This window comes from Corvus moneduloides, chromosome 2, assembly GCF_009650955.1.
Source record: "Corvus moneduloides isolate bCorMon1 chromosome 2, bCorMon1.pri, whole genome shotgun sequence".
In the NCBI taxonomy this organism is placed as follows: Eukaryota; Metazoa; Chordata; class Aves; order Passeriformes; family Corvidae; genus Corvus; species Corvus moneduloides.
In genome coordinates this window covers 82,195,276-82,222,966 of record NC_045477.1, presented here as the reverse complement: position 1 = coordinate 82,222,966, position 27,691 = coordinate 82,195,276, and the positions used below count along the sequence as shown (strand labels likewise).

The following is a 27,691-nucleotide window of genomic DNA, read 5'->3' as shown; positions in this document are numbered from 1 at the left end:
AAATGGCTGTAATTTCCATAGAAAGTCTTGTCTTCCTGGTCCAGAGGTGAAACAACATGAAATAGAAAACACTTTGCCCTCTTGGAGGTTCCCACCACCCTGAAGGTTTGGAAAAAAAAAAAAGCACTAACCCCCCCAAATGCTCCGCCTTTGCTGAGGTTCAATGAATGCTTGTTCTGCAGAAGTATTCAACAAATGTAGAATATTTCAGAGAGAAACTGAATGAATCAGATCAGGCTTCTCTTCTGGATGGTTGCTTTGCCTGACTGTACTGCTGGGAAGCACTGGTTCATCTTTCTCCTCGGACAGGAGCATGGCTGAGCTGAGAGTTCCTCATCACCCACCAGCACCATTGGTTACCAAGAGCTGATTTTGGCTCTGGGCTGAGAGTATGCAAAATACTTTCAGGCACCTCAAACAGATGCTTGCAGCATGGCCAGTCTGCAGGTGATGAACTAAAGTTTGCAAAATAGATTTTGCCATTTTACGTTAAAAATATAGGTAATTCGCCAACTTTTCCCAACAGCTGTGCCTTTTACTAGAATAGCCTACACCTGCTTTTGAATATTCTTTTATTATTTTCACTGAACAGTAAAACTTCAGTAAAAATGCAAGCCTTGAGTGAACCTATAAAGCCAGCAAATGCAGTAAAATGTCATTGCCATGTTACAGAATTGCTTTACTACTTAACACTGCACAAGGAGTGTGTTTTCATAGTTGTGTTGAGTTTTAGCTACCTGGCTCCTACTGACTTTAATGGGAATCACACAGCTAAAACTCCATGCACCACTTTGTTACTTCAAAGTAATTTTTCAGTCCCCTGGAGAAGGCCACAGAAATATTAAAAACTAAAGCATTCTCCAAGGATCTCAGATTAAAGACTTGCATCAGACTTTATAAAAGTGATTGGTCAAATATATAATATACTCTTAATGTTCTAGCTCCTGGTTTGTTTTCTTTAGAAAGAACCTTTGTGATGCTTTTCACAAAAGGCAATACAAAGCATAAAGAACAGGTCAGCAAGGCATAACACAAAGACATACAGAAGAGTTACTTGATACATTTTTACAGTGGTAAGGAATTACTTATGCTTTTGAGTATTATATTTGGGTAAATTCACGGCAATTCTTAATTAAGACATTGTTACAACTCTATACTGTTTGATCGCAAGAAATACTGTAACACAAATATTTCTATTCCCTTTGACATAATCCCTGTCCTTTTTTGTCCCCATAATTTACAAAGTGGCTATAAAATTCCCTTCCCATACGTCTCTCCTAAAGCAGGTTGACATAAGTGCTCTTTCAGACCCCAGCATGCACCTGCTCTCCTCTGTAGTTGGTTTCTGGACATGCACAACCTTCTTTCTGCTTGGAGCTTTGACATCCTCACAACCCCGTTAGACTTGCCACATGAAGGCAAACTGTATCTACACCATTAGCTTCACAGATAGAAAAAGTAAAAGTGAGTAAAAGCCTTAGGAAAGATATAAAGTAAACATGAATTCAGGAAATTTGTATTAAATTTATCTCCAGGTTACTGATGGCACAAGCAGCAACCAAAGTCATAAACTAATTGTTGTCTGGTCGTGTTACCAAAAATTGGTACTTTTATATAAAAAATAGTAACATGATAACCTCAAAAAAAATAAAAGTAGTTAACAGAATGTAAATAGCTTAGTCACAGAATCACAGAATCATTTAGGTTGGAAAAGACCTCTGAGGTTATCAAGTCCAACCTTTGACTGATCATCACCTTGTCAACTAGACCATGGCACTAAGTGCCATGTCCAGTCATTTCTTGAGTACTTCCAGGAATGGTGACTCCACCACCTCTGTGGGCAGTCCATTCCAATGTTTAACAACTCTTTCTGTGAAGAAATTCCTCCTGATGTTCAACCTGAACCTCCCCTGGCACAGGCTGAGGCCATTTCCTCTTGTCCTGTCCCCTGCTGCCCGGGAGAAGAGGCCAACCCCACCTGGCTACAGTCTCCTTTCAGGTGGTTGTAGAGGTTCCCCTGAGCCTCCTTTTCTCCAGACTAAACAAGCCCAGCTCCCTCAGATGCTCCTCACAGGACTTACTCTCTAGTCCCTAGTCTTCCCTGGCTCTTTTCTTCATACTGAACTCTACATCTTGTTTAAATTTTAAAGCTGCAAAAGCAAAACTAGAAACAAATAGAACAAAATCAAATGCAAAAAACCCCCCCGAAAAGAACATTTTAAGCATGCAGCAAGTGCCTTCCATACAGAGATGAAATACCTTCAGCCTTCCACCTGGAAGCAAATTGAGAAGCTCACTAGCCACATCAGTTCTCCCAAAATACTGCATCCTTCATAAAAGCATAGCCAAGGTACATGGAATAAACTATATTTATAACCAGACAATCCCAGCTATAATCTTAAAAATGTGAATCAGGATAAATAAAAGCATGTGTAAATACACAGAAAAACTTTGAAGTGGACAGGCATGCCCCTCTCACACCTCCAAACTATCACATACATACATTTAAAGAGAAGAAGCAGATACATACGTGCATAGATTTCTGTAAAACTGGAATTTTTGTTTGTGTTTCCATCATCCCTACATACAGTTGTCAAGTTACAGACCAATTAAGCTGAAATAACCTTCTGCCAAAGTCTTGAACACAAACCAAAGCACTAGGATGATGCAAAGCAAGTGTTACCATCTTAGCCAATTCACATGAAAAATGACTGTGGCAATATCATCACACTATAGGTATCCTAAAACAAAACAGGTCATGTTTTGCTTTTTTTTGTCACAGGAAAGGCAAATTGATGCATAATTAACAATTGGCCGACGTAAATTCTTTTACATCTTTTAATTGGTGTTAATTAGATTAGAAGTAAATTTTCTTTTATCTCACCATTCTAATGCGAACTAATCTTCTCAGCAGCATGTCAAAGTTTCCCTTTTAATTAAACTTTTCAGCTGGGAACTTTGGCAGCACTCAGGCAGCAAAAGATATAATTTAAGGCATGAGAATTGTGCTGGGTTTTATGAATGGAACATCAAAAATTTAAAGTAATGATTAAAAAGGCTCAGCAGAATTTCAGAAATCTGAATTTTGTGGAGGCAACAGTGAGCTTTTAAAGCCACTTCAAGAATGCACCAGCAGCACTCTCCAGCCACCCTTTCCACATTCAAATCCATCCTTTTATAAAGGAAAACTACCCCAAATGTAAAACATCTTCTGTGAATTAACTTCCCCCTTTCATACTGCTTCCCCCAAAATATTGCAGCTCCTCTAAAATTGTTAACGTGCAGAATAAACCACAAAATACATTTAATATCTTTTATGGGAAGTTGACCTGAAATAAAATTTTATGTAGTTAAGGACTTTTGATAGTTCTTCATCCAACTTTTTTCTCTCTCCATGGGGCAATGGTGATTGAAACCTAATGTCTGCTGCACAAAAAGGCCATAAAATGTTTTACGCAGAAGTAAAACAGTAGCCATTAAGTTTTGCTATGATGTTTGAGTAGATATGCAGCATGAAAACATGATAAAAGAGCCATAAACTGATTGTGATCAAATGCAATTACAATGACTTCTCTCCAATGAATGACATGTACTAAATGCACTTACAGTTCCTTGCAAAATTACTTTGGGCAAAGGACCAAGAAAACACTATATCCTTTTTACGAACGGCAGCTTGCCAGGGAAATCGCAAACACACAAGCTTTAATATCTATGGCCAAAAAGCACTTGGGAACTCATTAGCAAAAGGTTTAAAAGACTCACTTGTGAAAGACAGCTTTTTTCTGCGATCAGAGCAGCATCCTGGAGAGTCCAGCATTTGGGATGTTGGGCAGAAGTGCTCCCAGAGGAAGGAGAGAGGAGCCCTAGGCAGGGCAGGTACCCTGGGCACCCTTTTTCCTCACCATGTTTTGTTCCTGACAAAAGTATGCTCCAGAAAAAAGCAAATTGTTTTGCAGTTTTTCCCATTAAAGTTTTATATCGTGCCCTGACAGAGGACTGGTGAAAATGGCGTCATAGCCTAACATAGATTTTGCTAGGAATATTGTCCTTCAGCATTGAATACCTAAGATAAGAGCTGACAGATTTGAAATAAAATGAATCTGATGACTCTTTTCTGTGAGAGTGGTGAGAGGCTGCCCAGAGAAGCTGTGGATGCCTCATCCCTGGAAGTATTCAGGGCCTGGTCTAGGAGACAGTGTCCCTACCCATGGCAGTGGGGGTTGGAACTAGATGGAACTAAGGTTCCTTCCAACACAAACCATTCTGTGATTCTGTGAGTCTGTGAAGAGTGTTTTTTTTTAAGGTGAATAGGAACCAAAATCTTGGGAGTTTCATCCCTTTTATTGTATTTTGAGATTTTGATTTGGTAACCTGGTTTAAACTTTACTTTTACAAAGGACTTCTATATTTTGTGCAGTCAGATCAAACCCCCGGATTTCCTAAGGGGTACACACCAAGAAGGAGACACAGGCATTTGAAGTGTCAGAAGGTGGTGAGCAATGCCAGGTCACTCTTGGCTAACAAGATTTAAGGAAGATGGTGTAGAGATATTCCAAGTTATCTCTGTGTCAAAACCAAACATGCAATATTAATGTGTCAAGAGCAGACAGAGTGAAATTGCCCTGAAGTGTTTTGAAAAATGCGCACCTGGTAGCACTTCTTCTGTAGTATCATGATTTTCTATAACTACTTGGAAATTAAGGGAATGGAAATCAGGACTTTCCCATGGAACTTAAGGCATAGAATTGGAGCTAGAGATGAGAATTTGCCTGTGTTTCTATTAAATAAAAGAGAGGGAAAAAAATCACAAAACTGTCACTTCCATTGTCTAAGGAACTACAATTATTACATTTTAGTGGCACTCAGAAAGTGCAGAAGTGACTGCTGATTAGTACAGGCACTTAATGGGCTACTGAAACTTAGGTACCCAGGAGCAACCTGGGAAGAGCAACCTCCTTAGTGAAGGGTAAGTTCCTACCACACTGCTGGGATTCGCTTAATGGAAACTGAAGATTTAATTAATTTGATTTTATTTCATTTCATTAATTTGATGTTCTTAATAGCTTATGGAGTCACTATGAAGTTGAACTATTTACCAAAATCAAAAATAGAAAAAAGATTAATACTAACCAGGAGAGCAGGTTTTTTTATAGTGGGGTTAGGTTAAGGGCTTATCAGTCCATTTTATATAAACTTTAGGTTTATAACGTGCATTAAAATTTAACCAAACATTTCAATGCTATAGAAGGTGTCACTGTAAGCACTTCTCAGTACATGGCAGAGTACAAACCAGAAAGGACAGAAAAAAACCCTTTCTAACCCTCAGCCTGTCTGAAAAATGTCAGCTAGATACTCGTATCACAGTAAGAGAGTGAGGAAACACACAGTAACTTGAACTCCTTGCCCAGAAAGCCAATAAATCTCTCCTCTTAAAAACTAGAGCCTGCTCAGCCTTCTCCCATGTTAGTAAATCATAAACCACAAAAAAAAAATCAAAGCATTGCTGTGACTTCATATAATTACTGTAAGACCTCCTAGACTGTGTTAGAAGATGGGAGGAAAATTTGGATGTGAAAGAGGTGAAGTTCACTGCTCCAGAAGCAATGCTCTGATGCAGTGCCGGGCTTCAAAGGTGAAGAACCTTCCTCTTCCAAAGAGCTTTCTTTTTTTAATCCTATACACTTGCTTTTTAATATTAATTACCAATTTTGCAAAAGTGACACCAGTCAGTAATTACTAATGGTAATTAAATTCAACTGAAATGTAACAAGGGAAATGTCTATTCCAAGATGTAGTGCTTGTGGACCAAAAGCCTTCTACAGCAGCGTGTTAAATAACAGAAGCTACAGTACGTTTCAAAACGGGAACATTCAGACCGGTTACACTCTCACTCTCCTTTTAAAGTGTATTAATATGGCGAGGAATAGTTCCATCTCCAGGTTTTTCAGAAGAGCCCAAATTCATCACTGCTAAACTTCTACTCCTCAGATAAGTGCAAATTGCTCTTGAGCATGAAGGGGCCCTCAGCAGTGGTGCGCATGATGGGTGAGACACGAAACAGCGGCGCTAACAGTTTAGACTGTGCAAGTATAAAGACTGTATGAAGGAGTGGCACAGCCTGACTCTGACCAGTGTCCCCCCGCATGGAAAGAGTTAGACATTTGTTTTGCTGGTGTTTAACATAGCACGAGCACTACAATTCCTTCACAAAAGGGACAGAAGTCCCAGAAACCCTCATTGACTTGAGGCTGGAGGAAGCTCCCACTTCTCTGGGTTTTCTGAAACTCCACTTCCACCTGCACCAAACCCACACAACCAAATAAACAATATGCAGTAACATCCAAGAATAACCTTCTCATTGCCTAATGGTGCTTGGTCAAAGGGCATGTGTTCAAGGATTTTGACAGGCTATATTGATGTCTGCTGTAAAGCTAAAGCTGCATGGACCATGCAGCATCAGCTCTTCCCTCACTTCCAAAACTGAAGAATTGATGGCAGCCTGCCATGCACCAATGAAAATTACTTTAAGTGTTGGACTTGCAAATAATATTTAAACTCCTCCAGAAGAATAACCACTTAAAAAAAAAAAACCAAACAAAACCATCTGGAGCAAGGTCTGCTTCTTGACAAAAACTCTTCAGCTTTCTCTTGCTAAATACCTGGCCATTATAATCTTGGCCATGCCACTAGTGTCTGGAGTTAAAATCCTGAAAAATTAATGTTGGCATTTGTCAGGCAACAAAAAATTCCCTTTTGATGGCAAATAGAAGATTTGGTGAGACTGAAACTTACATGCAATAGTGAAAATTCCCCACAGAAGCTGTAAAATATCCATGTGCACAAAAATTCTGTTTTACTTACAGAAACTTTTTGCTAAGCTGCTGCTATGGGAGGACAATACAAGGAGCACCATACTGCTACCTCCAACATAAAGTGTCTGCTGGTGAGTCTCTCGCCACCCACTCAGCCCTCACCAAACTACTTACTCCAAAACAAAATGATCTTTGGCACACACGAGTAAATTGCTGCAGCACAGACATATCTGGACAGTAATTAATCACTTCGAATGCTCAATGTGTTTGGATATAAAATTAAGAAAGTCGGGTTGTTAAAAAATGACAGATTTAAGCACCATCTGGGCTCTGTGGCCACAGTGGCGCGAATTCCAAAGGAAGGCTTAACAGTGCATGATCCGAGAATCCCATCTGTCTCAGCCGAAATGAAACAAATAAATAAATAAACCAGCAGCCTCATTTACAAGGTTTTCTCAAGTATCCAATCTATAAATCATCTTGCAATAGGAAAAAATATAGAGTTGAAAGTATTACATCTTCAAAATGCATCTCATACCTCTTACATATATTATTGAAGTATTATACCTCAATGGAAAAATCTCTAGAGAGGTACACCTATATAAATCACACATTTTGAGACAGCATTTCCTACAATGAGTATGTTTTCATAGAAATATAGTGATAGTAAAGAATTGATGTGATATGACTCTTCCATCAATTTCAGAAAGCCAAAGTGCTTTTCTGGCATCCACAACCTCCCTCCTTTCCCAAGCCTTGGCTCACCTGCACCTGCCCCATGGCAGATCTGCTTGTGGATGAAATGCAGCCTCCCGAGTTGCAGCTCCCTCTGGCCACCTTGCTACAAGGGCAGAAGACACACAAACCAAAAAGACACCTGCAACTAGTTAACCGGCAGGATGCCTTCAGTAAAACTTGCGTAGCATGGGAAAGGTAAATAAACAAATCATCCAGGACAGATGAACACAGAATGTGATCATAACTATCTGCCTCAGAAAAGCTTAGCCAGGTAGATATTAAGTATAGAGGTGAGGAATACTCTGGTGAAATTCCTGGGAGTCTGGTCCAAGTGCCTCCCTCCACCCAGCTGAGCACCAGGCAGGTGATCGAATGGACAACGTTTGGTTCTCAATCACCTTTGTGCCCCAGTGCTCATGACAGTGCTCTCTGTGTCAAGGGGCCTCTTTTGCTTGCAGGAAAGATGGGACTTTCCATCCTTGGCAGCTTCTGCCCTTGGCACGTACCCTGATCCCCATGCTGGCTCAACCTGTATGGAGCTCACCCAAAGGAAGAGAAACCCCAAAACTGGCACCCATCAAAGCCATACCCTCTCCTCCTCCCCCAGAGCCACATGCTCACTTTTCCTACTGATAAGGGCAAAGGAAAGATTTCTGTGGACATCTGTGGGTCTTTTCTGAGGTCTTAGGGAAAGAGCTTCTCCAAGTGGTTGACTCTGCCTCATTCTCTTCACCAGTCAACAAGTGACCACCACTTCTCTTGCATAGACACTTTTCACGAAAACTGAGCCCTTCTTCCCATCCTGCCTACCTCCAACAGCTGGAAGAGGCTCCCCAGACCTATCAGCATGAAATATGACCAAAAAGTACCAGTTAGTAGTTTTAGACTTCAATAAAAGATAGCATCATACTGTATAATATTTTAGCTTCTTTCAAATAGAGACATTTGTATAAAGGCTAAATCCTGGAAAGATTTTTTTCAGTATCTTGATTTTACCTTCAGTAGATGTCTTTGCACTTGTAATATTGAATATGTGGGTACATTCTTCTGGATCAAGAATGTAGCGCTTCTTTGACCCTGTTCTTATGATGCAATTCCCAGTGTACATTTTTGTATGAGAATTATTTGGACCCAAATGGACAAGCAAATACATAATATATACTATCACTGAAAATTGCTTTTAAATAAGTGGCACTAAATTTGCTTATTCTTTCCTTTTCAAAAAATTTGTTGTGTAGTTTGTGGGGGTCTCCTTTCAGAAAACTCATGCAAACTCCTGTGGGCATCACTAACAGCTCATTGAGATGATAATACAAATGACGAATTTCCACATAGCTCCATATACAAAACTGCCACACATTAAAAGTAAACAGACTGTACTATATTCCACAAAATCTTCTACAGGAATTTGCTACAAACAATAAAGAATAGAAATAAGAGGGAAATGTGATTATTCTTAAATCTTCTTTCAGAGGATGTCTAGCAGGAAGATGATCTCTGCATAACTAGAGAAATGAAGGAATCTGGAAAAATCACACACGAGAGCAAGCTCCTGTACAACAAAATGAAGCCAGGGCCTGATGCTGGCAAGCAGCAGGCAGCAGCCACCGCTCTGTCAAAGCTGCTCCGTGGGAAGGTCTCAGCGCCTCCAATGCTTGGGCTCTGGGGCCCAAAAAGGTGAGCCAGCAAGGGCTGCCCTGCTGCTCCGTGCTCCTCCATTGCTGTCAGTCGGCTACTAAATAAATGAGGTTTACTGCCACAGTGACAGAAGCACAGTAATTGGTGGGCAGGCCATGCCCCAGTGATGGGGATGGCCGATGGTGAGCACAGCACCCGTGTGCAGAGGGTGACCGCCAGAGCTCACCCTGGCATTCCTAAGCATCTTTCCTCAGAGCACTGCTTATCTGAGACACTTTGAGATGCACCTGCCCTCCATGGTGCCCCAAAGCAGGCAGTCTCTATGTCCAAAAAAATGCAAAGTACTAACATAATTTTTGTCATGCACCATTTCATTCAGCAACAAATATTTTCTCAATAAACACTGTTTATGAAGTTCCTAGGAGTCAGACAAAAGATGTGTTTGTTCTCTCAGCAGATGTTGTATAAAAATTAACATGCTTCCCAAAAAGGGGCATTCATTTTGTCTCTATAAGTAAATCAGCACATACTTATAAATTTTTCTTTGTTCATCAGTTTCATCAGCTCCATCAACTTTAATAGAAGATGAAAATGCATATTTTTTTCTGTAGATTTTTGATGTAAAACCGTTGGAGTGCAAAAATAGGCACAGAGCACTTCAGATAAGCTGAAAGAAAATATTATATTTTATATATTCTCATATTATTGTATGGCCTATTTAACATTTTCACAATACAGTAAATTAAGCTATACTAATAATAACATACATTTTATTTCTCTATAATTTAGTCTTTATCACTCTGGTTCTTTCATTGTTAAGACTATATGCTGGGTTTTATATGTGCAAAACTGGCACAAGTTTCCCTATGAGAGAGTTTTCGCACTGGTTAGTTAAGAAAATAATGAACGCAATCCTCATCACTACACACCTTCTCAAGGACAAAATCTGCAGAAAGGGTAAACATTTTCATGTGTTGTGGTGGGCAAGCCATGCTTGGTGTGCACCAGAGTGGAATCAAATGGCCCACAGGCTACCAATCCCTTTGCATTGCATTTGGTATCATCTCCTCCGTTTACAGAACAGCTGTGTAAACTGAAGGGCAGGGAAGGGAGGGCAGCAGGGATTTAGGCTGGGGTTTGAGTGTGAACACACACAAGAGAGGAAAGAGGTCCAGGCAGTCCAGATGCAGCTCTGACACTGGACACCAAGCATCCCTTTGCTACCCACATGCAAAGCAAAAGCAAAGTACCTTGGTCTGTGCTTTGCACATGGGGACACAGCGGGAGCCAGCGCTGGGAAGCCCAAGGACAGCAGGGGAAGAGCATAGTCCATCTTGGCCAAATTACTTCAGAGAGGGCACAGTATGAGGGGCTGCCAGAGACAAAACTACTGCTCCAGAGAGCAGCCTTTGGACATAGAGACTGCCTGCTTTGGGGCACCAAGGAGGGCAGGTGCATCTCCAGCCAGCACACTCCCTGTCCAGTGGGAGGCTGTGGGGCCAGGGAGCCGAGTGAGGTGGGACAGTCAGAGCTGGGGCAGCCTGTGGGGCTGGCCGAGGGCACATGGGGCCTGAGTACCCCAACAAAAGGGATTACGTTTTCTCTTTTGGGCTTGAGAATGGTTTGCAGTCCTTGGATGAGCTGCAACCTGTCTGTGCCTTGCAGTTTTTTGACTGATAAAAGGGCTTGAAATGCATGCCTGCCTGGTAGTGCTCTGCACTTCTAGGAGGAATTGTAAATACTTGAAGATTCTTAGTGGAAAGGAGTAAAAATATAATTACCATAAAGGAAAACACATAAGAGTTTTCCTTATGGGGAATGCCTCCTGCTTTACATAGATTTTCTATGCAAATTAACCCAAGGTAATTCTAGCCACACGAAAAAAATTAGATCTCATTAAATGTTCGCTTTGCACTAAATGCTGAAATTAGCTGGGTGACACTTCTGATAACTTCTATTGTAAAAAAGTAAAACTTAAGTGAGTAAAAGGTAAAATAAAAGTCTTTCCTTAGTGCTGAACCCAAATGATGGTGAAATCGAATTAAACAACAGCATGTGTTGGTGCTAATTTCCACTCTCAGAGGCAAATTATTTCTGAAATTCCCCAAACTCTCCGTAATTACCCAGCCAATGTTGGCTGCCTCAGACCAGGCACGGCACCATTTCGGCAACGAACCTTTACAGAAGCAGCAAAGCCACCGAAGTTATATGAAGATTAATAGAAATCTGAACCGCACTACACCTAAAATAAACAAAAGCTTTTGTAGCCGCGCTGAAAGGCCCATAAAAGTAAACTACAACCTCGGCAAAGCCTTTTAAACTGACAAAACAGGACGGCAGAGGTCAGGGAGGCAGGCAGGTCAGCAAAGCCCTGCCTGCAGGTTTGGGGGTCGCTCCGTCTCCCTGCTCGCTCGCTCACATGGGGGCCTCGCCGGGGCCGAGGAGAAAGCCCACCGCCGCTCCTCCTCCGCCGGAGCAGGAACACTTGAACTGCCCTTCTGTCTCAACAAAACTTTAGTTTGCTGATTGGGCACGAAACAAAAGAAAGACAGCGGGACGCGATTTATAAGGGGGCAGGGTAGGCTGACATGCTATTGTACTCCAGAGGTATCCACAAGCTGTTAATTCCATTTTAACATTGTTAATAAGACTGTTAACACATCTGACTTTGTTTAGAGACTTTGAAAACATCAACAAACTAAAGAAAAAACAAAACAAAACAAAACAAAAATCAAGAATCCCACCCGCACTAGAAGTAAAATATGATATTTTCAAACAGCATCAAACATCCAAATGTGACGCTTCTGCCTGTAAGGACCTGGCAGTGAGGAGGAGAGATGGCAGGGAGGCTCAGGGACGTGCATTCACATATTCCTCATCCTCTCATTAGACTATTTAGCTATTCACATTTTCCAGGTTAAATTTAAAGGACTCATTCCTAACACCATTGCCGTTTTGAGAAGAAGAGGGAATAAACCTGGACTCCCCCCTCCGCGCACACCTCCTCTCCCTCGCTCGCACTTGCACGCAGGCAAATGTGCAGATTTAATCAGTGTGGAATGTTTTAAATGAATAATTGGGTCTGACAGATTTATTGCAGTTAATTTTGCAATAGAATGGAAAAATGTTTGGATCTCAGCCTTTAAAGTATTAGGAAAACAATTAATCCATCACATAACGGAAATTCCTGTATTACACCCTCATGTCCAATTAAATAATGTCAAGTAATCTTACATTGTAAAATGCTGAAAATTGAAGCTCAAATCATTGAGTGGGATATGTTTTAATTTTTTCAGGAACCTTGAAACAAAAATCACATCAAATTAAAATCAGATGCTTCGATAAAAGGCTTTTTTGGTTTATTTTATTTGGAAGGGGAGATGTTTTTAAATGTAAAAGAAAAAAACCCAGCCTTACTCAAAAATCCATTAATTTCTCTTTTTCTCTCCAGTTTTTGCATCAAGAACGCTGCCTTAGCAAGGCAATCTGAAAGCAAATCAAAAGCTTTAGGATGAAGTCTGCGACCGCATTTTAAAAGACCGCATTCTTTTAAAGAACTTTAAAAGGAGATAACCAGCACTTCTCTTCTGCAGCAGGCAGAGGGGCTGATTCCCGGGTACTTACTCAGACACAACTCTCCGAGACTTCAAGCCGTGTTTTGCTTGAATAACGTCCCGTAGGATCGAGTCCCCAGTTTAGGACGGACTGACAGCAAACTTCTGAGACTGAAAGTAAGCGGGATTCGTTTGTTTTTGTTTACAGCCCAAAGCTGCTAATGCTGTAAAATTGCTTAATGTCACACTCCATCTCCTTTTTATTAAAAGTAAGGTAAAAGAAAAAAAAATAAAAAAGCCTGCAAATCAAGGAACTTTTCCAGCATAACTTAACCACAGACTTACAAATGTCTTGCCTGCCCCTGAAATTTGAAACTTGGCAAATTCATCTCATTCGGCTGCTGTACAAAAGGTCCCTGAAGCGTGTTACAGTAGGGACTCGCGGGCTTCCCAAATACTTTGGCTGTTTCTAAACTAGGGGATACGGGGCTGCGGTTTCAGGGCTCCCTCAGCTAGAGCGAAATGAAAGCGGTGGTGAAATTTTAATATTGCGGAGGTTTAAGAAGAGTACGTCTGGCTGTTTTTACAGGGGATTGCCGACAGTCCTGTGGCAGGCGAGGTAGGGAGCGCGGGGACAAAAAGGGATTGGAGCACGTGTCGCCACAGAAAGGCAGGGAATAAAAAAAAAGAAAAGAAAAAGTTGGAGGCAATGAAGAAGGAGTAAATATAAAACATAAGGAAATATCCTTCTTCTAGTATGTCAACGGCAAAAAATAACAAACTGAAATCTCAGGTCGCATTTAAGGGCAATAAATACTGTAATGACTTGCTGGCACCTTCGTTAAGGCACTGTTGGCATGGCTGGACAGATGAAAATGGGGATTACACTGAATGAAAGAAGTGTAAGACTTGGCCACCACTGTTCAATTTGTTTGTCCAAATACAACACGCTGCTTATTTTGCTGGTTTCTTACAGTCTTGACGTTCTGGATACCCACATTGCCACCCAACTATTTCCGTTGCCATAACAACATCAGAAAATTGTTCCTCGATGTCCTTTTTAACAAAATAATTTTGGGACTTGGGAGCTTTCAAAGACGGGACAGTTTCTCAATTTAGGCAGCTCACACCTTTCCCACAAGGAACCTATTTACTTCTGTTTCCCTAAAAAAAAAAAAAAGGTAATTTGAAAGCGATGCCCCTTCCTTCCCCCTTTGACTTTGGAAACAGGCCTGTTGCTATAAACAGTTTTTCTGGGGGACTTAGATTTTCAGGAAACAGGCAACCCTACAGCAGCCAGCCAGGGGACCACCTCCTAAGGCTTACAGAAAGGAAAGAAGTACTGTACATGCAGCCCAGCGTCTGAAAAAACGGCCAAGTCTTCACCACCTATCCACAGGATGGGTTTTAAGATCTTCAGAAATTAAATATACAACCAAAAATTACTAACAAAGTATAATAACGCTGTATATTTTGTATCCTGTCACTTGGGAGATCCTCATCCCTCCCTCAAGGCGACTAGAGCTCACTTCGAGAGCTGCCCCTTGGCATGACTAATATATATATTTTTTTTTTTCTTTCTCAGATCAGCTCTGAATGAGTGGAGTAAGAAGGAAAAAAAAAAGCAAAAAGCAAAACCAAACCACCAAACAACCTCTGGCTCTTTACCATTAAATAAATTGAATTCCCAGCACAAACAGCAAAACAATGGCCAAGAGGATGTGACTAACAAACGCCGAGGGAAGAGTCAAGCTGCCCTCTCTTTGCATATGCAGCCAAACAGAAGTCATTGGGGTTGGGATTTTTTCCCTTCCTATTTAACATATCTGTGCATTTCAATAAATCGAGATGAACAATGCCCGGCTTTCAAAAATTGCAAATTACTAGGAATACATTGCAAAACGTGAATAGCCCGTAACACTGGAAGATGTTTAGAAGTATTTTTCTTTGGGCTTTTGTTTTGTTTTGTTTTGTTTTGTTTTGGGTGGGTTTTTTTTGTTTTGATTTCGAGTTTTTTTGTTAGTTTGGTTTTTTTTTTTTAATGAGGAAAAGAAGAGGGAGAAATCATAATGCTCTAGGAAAACAATCCTAGACTGGGAAGATGTGTTCCCGTGAGATATGCAAGAAACTTCAACGGTTAAAAATGGTTCGAGTGTATATTTTGCAAAAGAGCAAATATCCATTTATCTCACTGGCTGGTCCAAGCCAGACAGGGAGTTCTTGCTCATGTGCCTTGATGATCTTTAGCAAGATGTAAATATTTCTTGTCCTCGCTGCCGATGGCAAGCAGACACCTGCACACCTGCACCTCGAAAGGGGAAAAAAATCCCCTTTTCGCTGTTACCGGTGGCATTTCCATAGTTGCTAAAGCAGCGTGATGGAAATCGCGCCTTTCCGAGCAGCCGCTTTGACAGTACAAGTCGCAGGGCGCCCGCCACGCTCAGGAGAAGGGAGTGGAATATTCCCCACGCGGGAAAAAAACTCGACAACCCCCTCGGTAAAAACCAGAACAAAACCAAAAAGCCAAACCCAAACCACCCGACCCTTTTAAACCTCGATGTGTCCATGCGGAAATGTCTCTTTTCCGGACACTCCGTGGGGTGGGACGGTCACCGCTCGCTTTGGGCTGACCCCCCCGCGCCTCCCCGGGCCCGGCGCCCACGCCACGCAGGGAGGGAACGCGGGGCCTGGGCGACACCCACCGGCAGCGCCGCGAACTGCAGCCGCGGCCGCCCGCCCCGACGGGCGGGGGTGCGGGCCGGGGCCCGGGCAGGGATGCGGGCAGGAACGCGGGCAGTGGCAGGCAGGGGTGTGGGCTGTGGCAGGCAGTGCGCTTGGAGGGGGTAGGGAAGGGGCGGGCAGAGATGTGGATGGGGCAGGCTGGGATTCGGTCAGGGTGCGGGCAGGGGCAGAGAGGAATGTATGCAGGGGTGCGGGCAGGGGGCAGGCAGGAAAGCCATCAGCTCAGCATTCCTGGCTGGCTTTAGATCTCCACAATTGTTCCCCCTTCCCTCCCGGCGGGGTGAGGAGGGAAGCAACCACTTCAAAGAGGAAACTTTCTGCATGAGGCAAAGACGAGAGTTGTTGTGTCTCTCTGGTACCCGGACTATTACTGTTATTAATATTTCAGTACTCTCGTTCTTCTCTTTCCCCCCCTTTTTTCACATTCCCCCCCTTTTTTATTTTTTTTTTTTCTTTTTCTTTTTCTTTTCTTCCCTTTTTTTTTTTTTTTTTTTTTTTTGTCAGCTTGCTAATGAAGCTGTTGTTATTCCTGGGAAAGGAGAAGGCAACATGCGGTGAGGGAGGCGTGCACACTGATAACTCCCCTTCCAATTTGTTTTCCCCTGAAGAAAATGGAAAATATCTCCGGCGAAGGAATTGGCCAGCAGCTCTCTCTGGATCCTCCGCTCCCGTCCTCGCCCCGTGGGGCTCTGACGGCGGCAGGGCTTCGGGGTGAGCCTCTTCAGCCCCGGGCCAACCCACGGCACCTTCCAGCACCTTCTGTCTGAGCATTTTCAAAGGGCTGCACAAACGCTAATTAATTTCCCGTGCTCCGTATCGGTGCAAACGGGAACCCGGGGATCCATTTTACAGATGGGGAACTGCTTGCACGAGGAGACCCAGTGAGTCACCGTAGTCGAGACAGAAATCAAAATACCAATTTTCTCGTCTTTAAATATACAACCCATTGACCACTTTACCATTCCAAGGGAAGGGGAGAGACAGGCTGATGGAGAAATTAATTCCCCCTCTTGCATTCAGCCTAGAGACACAAAAAACCTAGCAGAGGCATAACAGGCAGCTTCCCTCACATTCACGCCCCTTTGAACCCAGTCTTTTACCCTCAAATGCTTTACACAGTTAAAACAACACCAAGACAGAACTAAAAATCATTAGGAGGAGAGGAAAACTAATTTGAAAAATATGGGAATGCTCATAGCTGCTCAACTGAGCCTTTAACCAGCTGAAGAGCCAGTTTGGTAGAGAGAAAGGAGAGGGATGTCCCTGGTAGGAACTACAAAGGAGGAGACTCCAGCATCAATACAGACCAGAGTGCGGGAGACAGAGACAGAAGACAAATACTCATGGGAGCCGTGGGGGTGAGGTGGGGTGGTGTCACTGAGATAGATGGGGACCAGATTTTCCAGGGCAACTGAAGATGCAGACAGGCACCTGGCAGGATTTTCAAAAGCAACTGAGCAAGATAGGTACCTAAATCCCACCGATTTCAGTGGATGGGAGGATGTCTAACCTGCTTATGCTCTTTTGAAAATCCTATTAAATGCCAGCTGCATGTTTAGGAACCCAAACACATTTGAAAATTTATTGTAAGGCTCCCAGGATGGATAAATTTTAAGAGCGAAGTGTTGTTGTGTTGATGTCAAGAATTAGAAAAACAAAGCCAGAATCCCTCTCTGTCCAAAAAGGAATCTGGTGGGTTAGAAATAAAAGAATATTCCTTTCTATTTAAAGAAATAATTTTGCATCTTAGCATTTAACCTTCCTCATTTCTAGCTCCTCTTTGTCTTTCATAATAAACCTACTGGAGTGAGTAGGGGTTTAAGGCAGAAAACAAGTGCTGCTGCCAGGCTCCTGACACAAGTGTGCTTGTGGCAGTGCTGGGGGGGGACACAGATGGGTGCAGGAGGGGACAGGTAGTGCTGGCCTATGCAGTGAGGCAGCAGGGCTGTGGGGAACGCTGCTGGGACAGCGATGTGTCGCTGCAAATGCGGGGAGGCAGGAGACAACAGGCAGGCATCCGGGAACAGCTTTGCCATCACACTCAAATGCAAAATGAAGTGACTGAGGACACTGGGCAACGTCCCTTTACTTTCAGGAGGTGCTTTGGGGCAACTCAGATAAAGCAGTATGTTACCACGAAATAGCTGTAGATGGCAGGTACCTTGTTAAGAATTTCAGCATTGATGACACATGGATTATTTTTTTCTCAGAATCAAGGTGGTTTTGCCAGCGTGGATTTTCCTGTCAATTTTGATGGTTTCATTTATATTGTTTTGAAAACTGTTAAAACAAGATTGTTGAGGGACTGCCAGACTTTCCCATGAGTTCGCTTTAAATATTTAGGTAGCAGCTGTCTCTTGATCACTGACAAACTTTAAAATCCACAGAGTAAAATCTCAACAAACAATTGTGTAAAGACAGAGACTTTCTGAAAGATTCTACAAAAAAACCTCACTATTTTTAAAGCATCTTGGCGCCACCAGTTAAACTGACACAGCAAACCCATTGTGTTTTGCACCAGTTTTGTTTTGCTCTATACAGCTGTGTTTTCACAGATGCAAAACCATGTGTCTTCAGCAAAAGGTCTACTCTTCCCTTCTGATGTGAGCGAAGATCAAAGGTTCAAACACAGAAATACAAGCTCCTTTTCCCTTTGGAACATGTTTTTATTTTTTGCAGTGGCTCTACACCAGAATTTCCATCTGTTGTCCTTATGCAGTGTACAGGTTAACCTTAACAGCCGGGTTTGCAATGCTGTTATCTCAACCCAGAAGCACAGAGATGAATCATTCTTGCATGTAGGCTCTGAACATCTCACCAAGCAGCAGAAGCAGGGCTGCCTCAGACAGCCATCGTTTCATGGAGGTGATGGCTCAAGGGGACTTGTTCCTTCCTTCCTTTCCAACAGAAAATTAGGAATTTCCTGAATATTATATGACTATGGTCACGTTTAAATTTCTCTAGCCCTAATCTCTGTTGTAATAGAACGGTGCCATCCCTTAAATGGCAGTGTCTCAGTTTATAACACGAGAGACTTTGGCCTATGGCGTTTGGACAGTGTCACTTGACATTGTGTCTCTGCTTCTCCGTCAGGCCGGCTGGCTATAGCCTCGGAATTAATGTTTTCCTGGAATCATAGAATGGCTTGGTTCAGAAGGGACGTAAAAGATCCGAGCTGGTTGGAAAGGGCCCTGCGTTGCTGCTGTTTCCACGACTGGCAGGGAACAATTTATCTATGCTTCACAATAGCGTGATGGTAAATAAATTAATAAATAGGTAAATAAGAAGTAAAGTGTTGGCGGCAGCTGTGCCCAGAAAGCAGCGCTGAGGTGCCGGCAGAAGCCCCCGGGTCCGAGCAGGCCGCGGGCCGGGCGGGCCGCTCCGCTGGGCCGGCACTGCCATCTAGCGGCGCCCCTGGCCCGCCGGGCCCACACCGGGCCCCCAGCGCGCCCGCCCGCAGCCGCCGCGGGCAGCCCCCGCTTCGCAGCGTGCGAAACAACCACGAGCTGCGAGAAGACAGCGCCGAAGCTGCAGGTGAGGTGCGGGACAGGGTCCGTGCCCCGTCCGGAGTGAGCCCACCTCCGGCGAGGAGCTGGAGCAGCCCCCGGCTGCCTCTCGCCACCGCACAGCTGCGCGGGTGTTTATGGAGCTGCCATGTCCTAATTCCCGCTATTCCAGGTGTGGGGCACACACGTGAGCCAAAAGTGAGGTCGGCATCGCAGCTGCCACCACGGAGGTCACTGGGGCAGGCGATGGCAGTCGCGGCTCCTCCGTGCTCCCAGCAGCACTCGTGCCGTCGGGAGAAGCCACAGCTGGCATTGCCCAGGCGTGTGCGTTTATCCACACGATGCGTGTGCCACCTTCGGACTGCTGCGCGCAGAGGATCGCCTGGACCCTGGTGTACAGAGCGGCAGCTGGGTTGCTTGGCACCTACAACAAGCTGGGTAAATCCTTGGCGCCATGTAAAGCAAAGGCAGTGCCATGATTTCACCCATTTCAGAGACTCCTCACGAGATGGAAATGTCAGGGGTGACCTGGTGTTGGGCCCCACCCCTGAAAAGCTGGGCTGGTGGGGGGCACAGCCCGGCACCTCTCTGCGCACAAGGCAAAGGACAACCATGGCATCACACCAGCCCACACCAGCTATGTGATAGCAGGATGCACACCAACCCCGCCTTCCACAGCAAGCCTTCCCTGGAGCAGCCCAGCAAGAGCAAATCTGCACATTTTATGGGCCTGCATTGAAGGCGCATAAGGCTTTGGATTAGACTTGCTCAGTACTTTAATGAGTATTAAATTAGCTTTGGCAGCAGCAGAAACCCCCAAAAGCATGCTATGCAAATTACTCACTTTGAGAAAAACACACAGCAATGTTGTTATTTGGAGAAACCAGCACAAGCATGGAAGAATAGCTCATCAGTAACTCTTCCTTTGAAAAACATCTCCAATGGGCACAGTAGGATTTAATTTCTACTTTTTATTGGAGAAAAAAAAATCAACAGTCAATAGACTTTAGCATTGCCAAAGATAATTGCCAAGTACAGCTTTTCTGAAGTTCAGCCCTTCTTGTTTTCTTCTGCTTAAGTCCCTCTATATATGCAGGACAAAGACGGTGCCATGGTTCCAGAGCAGAAAAAGAGCGGCAGTGAGCGTTTGCCATAGAATCAGATGGACACCTGTATTTTTGTCATCAGATTGTCAGGTTTTTGTAAGTCCTTTAAAAAGTATTTTTGTAAAACCCAGCATGTATTACCACTTGCTAACATAAATCAAATCTTACAAGTCTTTCAGAAAAGAGATTGAAGAAGGCATGATCTTTTCTTACTCTCTACACCTCCAGTTGTGGTTACAGTAACAGCTGAAGTTGGGGAATCAGTAATTCCCCATTTCACAGGGAGTATGACTTCAGCATCGTGTTTCCCCATGACCGCTATGCAAACCAGAAGGGTACAGCCTACGTACTGCTGCTACAGAATCTCATCACCATCTTACTGCTGCTTCTGAACAACCTCCAGGAGTATTCCAAAGCCATTACTCACTAGAGCTGGTTGATTTTTTTTTTTTTAATTAAGAAAGAATTAATTTTAAAAACCCCACACCCACTGTCAAACGTATTTTGCTATTACAGTCAAAATTGGGAGGCAAAGAAATATAGGCACAGCCTGATTTATTGTTTTCATTTCACTGGCCCTCTATTTTCAAAAAGGCAACTAATACAAAAAGGAAAGGGAAAAATAGGGAAAAAAGGGATGAGAGAGCAAGGAAAGAAAGAAAAACAAAAGGAAAGAAACCCATTAATTTTTCTTTAAACAACAGAAACATCGAGAGGTAAAAAGTGTCCTTTTCCAAAACCCTGGATACTTTGCTTTGCATTTTTCAATCAGCTTGAATGTTACCTAAACAGGAGCTTAGCAGAGATGTAGCACATCAGTCAGAGGATGAATTTGCTGTTCACGGAGACATGTAAAAAACAAACACTTTTATTATGATGAGGTATGTGTTTCCATTGACTGAGTACCCATGTGGGAGGAAAGCCTATGCAGTTCAGGTAGGGAGAGGGAAAAGAGGAACATGAAATGCTTTCCAGGGAGCTCTGTGCTAAGCAGAGGCCATAAAACCTCTACCAGGAGGACACCTACTGCTTTCAGTGATTGAAGGCTGCAGGCAGTCCACTTCTGAACCTAACCTGGGATGGCATCAACCTGGGGTGCTTGGGATCACCCAGGGGCCGGATGCGATTGCCTCCACAGCTGTGCTGGTGGGAAGGGGCTGCACTGGTGCCCCCACGAGCCCCATTAGCATGTATTGAACTTTTCCCAGGCAGACCTACGGGAGCCATTGCCTCTCCTGGAGTGCCAGTGAGATGGGGAGCAGTGCCACTCTCAACCAGCATGGCTGGCTCCAAAGTGCACAGATATGACCTAGCTATCAGCTGCTGTTCCAAGACATCAGTTCCAGTTAACAAGCTTGAGCTGAGCATTTTACTCTTAGGCCACACTTTCGCACAGCCCAAGCACAGTTTCGCTTACTTTCTCTGCAATAATTAAAATTGAGCTGCAAATTCCCTTTTTTCACACAGATTAATTTTTATTTCACTACCAATTAGTAAAGGCTCAACTTTAGGGAAACTGTTGCACAGCCTAGCACCAAATGAAATTCCTCTGTTTCTTCTAATTCAAACAGAAAGCCTTAGTGCCTCTTTGTTGTGAGAGCAACCTAGATCAGAGAAGTGACAACTCATCTTCACAAAGACAATAATGTGAGAGCCCCTCTGAACACGAGGTTGTAATTCAACATGATTAAACAGCCTTTTTGCTGTAGAAAGATGTAAACAATTGTTACAATCCTGACACCCGAGTTTTTCCGCAATTGCAGATTTCTTGTGTGCTAATTTGTTAGTCCAACGCTCTGGTGTTCTGATAGCAGGGGGTCTGCATTAGCAACGTCGGTCTTTTTGTTATCAAAAACCCTCAAACCTCCACATCTAGTGAGCTCTGCATCTGAGCACTGGAGAGGGATATCTGCTTGCCTACATCTTGAATTCATTCTTCTAAACTTCTGGAATTTGCAACCCAAGCAAACTGGAAAAATAGTCATTTTTCTCCGTGAAGCCTGCAGAAAGTTTTGTTTCTCCATTAACACAGCAACATCATTCTCCACATTCAGCTTCCCTCATGGAAGTGGATTATCTACAGTAGGATCATATTGTGGCCTAAGTTGCCATATAGTTCTCATTTTCAGTTGCATGCTATTCTCCTGCAAGCAGGGACAGGAAATGCCAGGGCTACATGTCCACTTCAGGCTAAAGTTCTGAGAACTTTGCAATGGTAACAGGCAATTTCAGAGAGTGAGGTTCTTCTGCCGCAGAAAGCATCACATCCCCTGCAATGGCCCTGCTGCACTTGGGCATCTTTAGTTGCAGAGATTCCCGCCATAAGAAAAATCCAGAGAAGTGTCATAACTCCACCAACTGTAACTCAGTTATTAGGCAGTAAGTGGGACTCTGGCACGTGGCAGCTCCTGTGATCTGCTCATAGTCGGGGCTCAGACATTGTGATGAAAACTGCAGCAGAAAGGGGCCCTAAGGGCACTACAATCCCCATTTCCTTCCACTTCCTGTGGTCCTGTTTTCTGTCCCCTGCTCTTAGGAGGACGGGGCTCCTGTCTGCCTGCCCTGGCTGTGTGCTGAGGAAGGAGCATGGCAACCTCCCACCCCATGGACAGTGCCAGGTATTGACCATGCCCTGGGGACAAAAGTGGCAGGGGAAGTGACCCCAGGCCACTCTGAGGAGACAAAACGCCTGTGCAGAGGACACCAACAGTGTGTCAGTGCCTAATATCTTGGTACCATATGCATATTGGTCAGGGAAAGATTGAAGCACTACCTTCACATTGGCCCCCATAGCTCAGTGCTTTCCAGTTTGGGAGCCATGCTGACAAACCATGTGGGGTCCAGTATCATTTCAGGCTAAATTCTCCTCTTAGCAATCTGCAAAAACCCCACTAAAATACTTCTGCAAAGACTGTGAGGTAAACTAACAGAAAGTTAGGAAATAGCCAATTTGACTTTTCTGTGTAATTCAAATTCAGCCCTCGGGGCACACAGTTTATGAAATTCTCTTCAGTAACATATTCCTGCAGAGATGTTTTATGGGACAGACCTCAATCATGACTGATAAGGAAGATTATTGTCTGTAGGAACGTGAGAGGGTTTTTTTTTGTTTGTGTGTTCATTTTAAGGTTTTTTAAGGTCTTGCCCTTCTGGTGGACACACTGCAGAAGTGCTGCTCGGTGGCATGCAGTTACGTATTCCCTGCATCTGAGGGGGACAATGCACAGAAACTCAAGCATGACCTTTGAGGACAGTTTATGAGACTCAACCAAAAGCTACTTTCTTACTGTAACCAATACTTGATTAATACCAATTACTTTGATAACTAATTGGAGCAAGGATGGAAACTAGGGTCTGCCCCCTACCAAGTGAATCCCTCTACCTATTCATGTAGAAAGTCATGGTTTAACCCACAACTGGTTAAAGCAGTGTTTTGAAAATACAGGCTTGAATAACCTCAAAAATAAGGATGAACTCATGCCATTGCTCCTTACTACTGAGCAATTTCTAAAGTAAGAGGACACTCCTGTCAACATTTTTATTTCTGCCCTCTTCTGGAAGGGTCCTGCCTAATTAAGTCAAATTCCACACTGCTTTTGAATGCAGGAGTTTAGATAAGTGACTCTAATATAAAGGGCTAAGAGCTCTGAATCTTGAGTGGAAGAAACCACTTTCCTGAAACCCACAGTAAGGATACTAAACCCATGAAAAGGCTGTGATTTAGGGAGTGGTATTCTGCAGTGCTTCCCCTTGTCTAGGTTTAGGTGATTCCCTGCTCACTTAGAAGATAGGTATTTCCACCTCTCCCTCAAGTATAGTGAAGTCAACTGCTGTGATGGTCTGTGAGTCTCTTCAGAAGTTTCTACTTGGCACAGAATTAAAATTATTTGGACGTTCAAAAGTAAAAGAGTACAGACAGATCTGTACTTCCTGAACTGTGAGCTGACAATGAAGCACCCAAATTTATGGAACATTCATGACTCTCATCTCTGTATGCCTCAGCTCCCTATTTGTAAAACAGAAGTAATACCAGCCCTTTTTATCATGAGGATTTTCTGAAGATAAATTAATTAATGTTTGTTAAGCATTCAGATATTTATAGCGATAAGTGCCATAGAAAAGCTCATAAGGAAATTAACAATTCTGTCTTCACAGCAGGGTTTCAATAGTGTGCAGTAAATAAGGCCTAGGGCTACACATTGAAAAATTAGGAGAAAACAAAATATTGAATAACTGCTCATTAACTCAGCATCGTCCATCTTGTTCACTCGCTGAGGCAGGAGTCCTGTGAAAAAAACTATGTATGATCTTGGTTTTAAAAGACTGTGCTATCAAGCAAACATATAAGGGGGCTGAACTTAACTGCACCAGCTGTCTTAATTTTGACATTTCCTAACTCCTGAATATTTTACTCTCCAGCCTTTATGAAGCTGCTTTGAGCTGTTGCAAGACTTTGCCAGCTCCCCTTATAAAAGAACGCTTCTAAGGATGCTGAGTGCAGGGAGATACAGAGGCTGAAAGAATGCCAGAATCATAAAAGAAAACAATGTTAATAGCATCAAAAGAGAACTTCAGCAAAATTTTGCTCCAGTCGTTTAAAAGGCAAGAAAATACTAGTGCATCAGCTTACATTTCACAATAGTATGCAACCAATGGAAATTTCGAGAGGAAATGCAGTCAGAGAGAGTATTTACACACTTAAACCAGATTTGGTCATGAGCATTCAACAGTGCAGCCTTCCATGCAGTTGCTCTCTCCATACCATCATTTGGATGGGAACTGGAAATTAAGTACCTTCACAAACATTAGGTGCTGGAAATCAAGATTACTTTAAATAAAACACTGAGAGCATTTAGAGCTTAACAATTCCTTATCTGCAAGGGTCCATGGAAAAGGTGAGTGGAATATTAAGGATATGTTAAGAGCAGAGCAGGAATGTCTGCCTTAGCAGGAGTGCTTCTGGGCAGCAGGAGAAGGACTGCACAAAACAGGATGGAGGGAAGTACACAGAGTCATTCTCAGAGAGGGGAATTTGTGAGGACACACAGCAATGAAAATACTTGTCTGTTGCACAGAAATCACCAAGCCCTAGCTATGACTGCAGCAGCATCTAACATGACCATGGATTTGTATGTGACATCATCATAGCTAAAACAAAACAAAACAAAATTTAAAATAAATTGCATATGTAGCCAGGAAAAAAAAAACAAACAAAAACCAGAGGAAATATAATTACCAAACTAATGTATATTCACCTATTGGCAAAGTCCAGTATGTTTTTGTCAGATATTTAATCCCACAATGAGTTTTTTGTTCAAAAAAGAAAAGGGGTGGTTTAGGAAAAAAGACAAAACAACCCCACACCCAAGACTTAAGCAAAATCCATCAAAATATTACATGCTGATTTGCATTAAAAAGATTAGGTGGGAACACAGTGTATCTTGTGAAAAGAAAACAAACTCAAAGAGTAATGTGTGTAATAACAAATCCAAAGCTATGAAAAAAGGGGCAGTGGGAAAATGGCATTTTTCATTTCTGTGACACTTTGCATCTACATTCATTAATTAAGATTTAGTATTTTTTGGCAATTTTTTTCTTCCACCAAAAAAAGAAAGAAAAATGGTGGGAAAACCAAAACATACTTGTCATGGTGGTAAAATGTTAATTCTGCTAGAAACACTTGCTTATTCTGTCTATCTTAAACGTATAAACCTGTGGGGAAAAATCTCAAGGATATTTTTAAACTGTGCACCATAAACGTTTTAAGATTTGCTTGTTGAGGAAATTTTTGCAGTCAAAAGTTTCTCTAGAGAGATTATTTACAATATTAATTTAAGGCCTAATTTGGTAATTCCTCCTCAAAGGAAAAAAAAAATCCCATTGGCTTCAGAGCAAGCAAATTGATTGCTAATGATGAGATGACTGCAATGAGGTTTCAAATGATACACTTTTGCCAGGGATTGTGTTTCTTTTATACTACCTTTCCAGAATTATGCTAATTAAATACCTAATAGAATGCCTTTCAATTAATTAACATATTCTCTCATATTCCTCATTTAACAGTAGCTTTTAAAAATAATTACGTATTAAATTCAAGATCCCAGGCACCTGATTCAGCGGCAGGTTGCGTTGTGCTGAGCCATGCAATTTCTTGTCTACACTAACAGTCATATGAGGAGTGAGGAAATTGCATTGTCCTTAGCTTTTTGGGGTTTTTTTTGGTCATATGTACTTTTTGTGGTGTGTCAGCCTTTTAACTAGGCTTTGAAACCCAAGGGGGAAATCCCAGACATCCCCTAAAGCCAAGGGGAATTTTACATTGCCTTCAGCCACCCTGTGATTTCATTTCCCTCAAAGCCTTTTTGCTCCAGACTATGTTGCTTTTAGCAGCACCAGACACTGCTCACAACCCCCAGACCACCACAAAAGACAATACAGTGAAAGCGATGTCAAAGATTTGTTCGACTGGACTTCAGCCTTAACCGGTGTGACCGTCGAGCTTTTGTCCATCCTCGCGCTGCCTCGCGAGGTCAGCCCAGCGCTTTGCCGAGCTGCACCTGGCAGCGTCTGCCTTCAGCAGGGGAGGTGGCTGCAAGTGAGGCCCAGCACACCATTGTCTTGGGACGGTGGCAGAGCAGCATCCGTGGCAAACAGGCGCTGCCAGCGGTACAGCATGCGAGGAGCAAACCTGCCCTGCGTCGCACCCCAGCGCAGGCACACAGCCCGCTTGGTGCTCGGAACGCGGACAGACTGAGGAGCATCTGTGCTGGGGGGGATATGGAACAAATAAGTAATTGCTGTTTTTACTAAGTAAAGCAGAAAATTACAGCATATTAACAGCCAAGCGTGTTTGTTGCCTGGGAAGAACCATTTGTGTTCCAGTTTGGGCTTTTTTACTCATCTGAAGTCTGTGCCTCAAAGCACATTAAAAACATTTTAATTATTATTATGAGTTTGTGTTCTCATATGGATTTTAAGTCTATAAATATTGTGGGGGAGGGGGAGAGAAGAAAGTAAAATAAATAAATTCAATAAAATTTTCTGTATTTTTAACAGTGGAATCTGGTGGTGGATGCAGCTCTGAATTAGTACCTTAGAAAACATGCAATTCTTTTTAGAGAGCATTTATTGTATTAAAAATGTGTCCTGGTTTATCAGGAAAGTGTGTGGCTGTGTGTATGTTCTCTTAGCCACATTCAGCTCTCTTCAAAAAGACATCCACCAGAATAGCACTCTTTAGGGACAGTGTTTCAGGGTTGACAAGAACATTAAACCATATTATAATTATCTCTTCAATGAAAACACTGCTTTGTAGTGGAGGCAATGCACAGTCCTCAAGGCGAGTGTTATTAGGCTGTATGTGTTTTCTTGGAAGGAGATTCATGGAAAGAATAAAGCTTTATAATTTACTGCAAGGAAAAAAAATACAGAGTACATGTCATGCATAGCAAAAGGGATTTTACAAAGAAGGCACTAAGTTGAGTGCCTCACTTATCTTCAAGAATGCTTCTACATAATAAGTGGGGATCGGTTTAACACAAGCTACAATATAGATATAACACACACATACAATTCTCTGTGACCATTCATATAGA

The 27,691-nt window shown here is 42.8% G+C and overlaps 1 protein-coding gene across 1 annotated transcript in view; it reads right to left on the bottom strand.

Moving 5' to 3' along the window:
* CLYBL (citrate lyase beta like) overlaps positions 1–27,691 on the bottom strand; it is a 168,521-nt gene that overhangs the window by 122,919 nt on the left and 17,911 nt on the right. The window lies entirely within an intron of this gene.